A 1,056-nucleotide genomic window follows, 5' to 3' on the forward strand; every position below is an offset into this window, starting at 1 on the left:
ATAAATTAAAGAATTGATTTTCCCATTGTTTTTTTAAGAAAGAAAACATGAAGCAGGGAAAAAAAAATCTAGCTCCCAGTGTGAAATTTAAGTGTTCAACATTTATATTTCTTTTGGTAAAAATGTGAGTACTCATGTGGACAGTGGGAGAGAAGGAAGGAGGGAGGGAGGGAGGGAGGAAGGAAGGAAGGAAGGAAGGAAGGAAGGAAGGAAGGAGGGAGGGAGGGAGGGAGGAAGGAAAGAGGAAAGGAGGGAAGGAGGGAAGGAGGGAAGGAAGGAAGGAAGGAGGGAAGGAGGGAAGTAGGAAAGGAAGGAAGGAAGTAAGGAAGGAGGAAGGGTTGGAGGGAGGAAGGAAGGAGTACAACACTCCAATTATAAATGGCTAGTTGGGTTGCCAGTAGGCTGCCACTAATACTACTTAATCATTCATTTTCTTTTTTTTTGTTTTGTTTTGTTTTTTATTTCCAGGAAATGGGGCTAAGTAGCTTGCTCAAGGTCATAGAGCTAGGAAATTATTAAGTATCTGAGGCCAAATTTGAACACAGGTCCTCCTGACTCCAGGGCTGGTGTTCTATCTACTGTGCAACCTAGCAACCTCCATCATTCATTTTCGAAGAGAAACAATGACATCAAGGGGTTAATGTCTTAACTTCCAAGTGAATTGAATTTACTCACTTTGACAGCACACATACCAAAATTTGAGTGATATAGATGAAATTAGCAGAATCCTTGCATAAGGATGATATGTAAATGTATGAGACATTCCATATTTTTCATAAAGGACATTGAAATAAAAATGTTATCTGAATTCATGGAAAGAATCAATAAATAGAAGCATGTGTATAATAACTTCACATATGTGTGTTAATTTTATACACATATAACTAATTTGTGCCTAATTGTAGTTATCTCTATGGTAGGTGGGGGGGAGGGAAGGAAAAAAGAAATTTTCATGACAATTCTGTTGTATATTTGAAAGGAATATCAAGTTGGGCATAGTAGATTTGCAGTTTCATGTGCAATAATCTTCTTCATTGTTATATGTAAAATCCTTGT

At 37.6% G+C, this 1,056-nt stretch overlaps 1 non-coding gene across 1 annotated transcript; it reads left to right on the plus strand.

The window, feature by feature from the left end:
- The first annotated feature begins 667 nt into the window (after positions 1-667).
- LOC141496780 (U6 spliceosomal RNA) lies at positions 668-774 on the plus strand. The gene has a single exon (XR_012471169.1). It is a non-coding gene; the product is annotated as a U6 spliceosomal RNA (small nuclear RNA).
- The last annotated feature ends 282 nt before the right edge of the window (positions 775-1,056 follow it).

The sequence above is a fragment of the Macrotis lagotis genome, chromosome 8, assembly GCF_037893015.1.
Source record: "Macrotis lagotis isolate mMagLag1 chromosome 8, bilby.v1.9.chrom.fasta, whole genome shotgun sequence".
Lineage (NCBI taxonomy): Eukaryota > Metazoa > Chordata > Mammalia > Peramelemorphia > Peramelidae > Macrotis > Macrotis lagotis.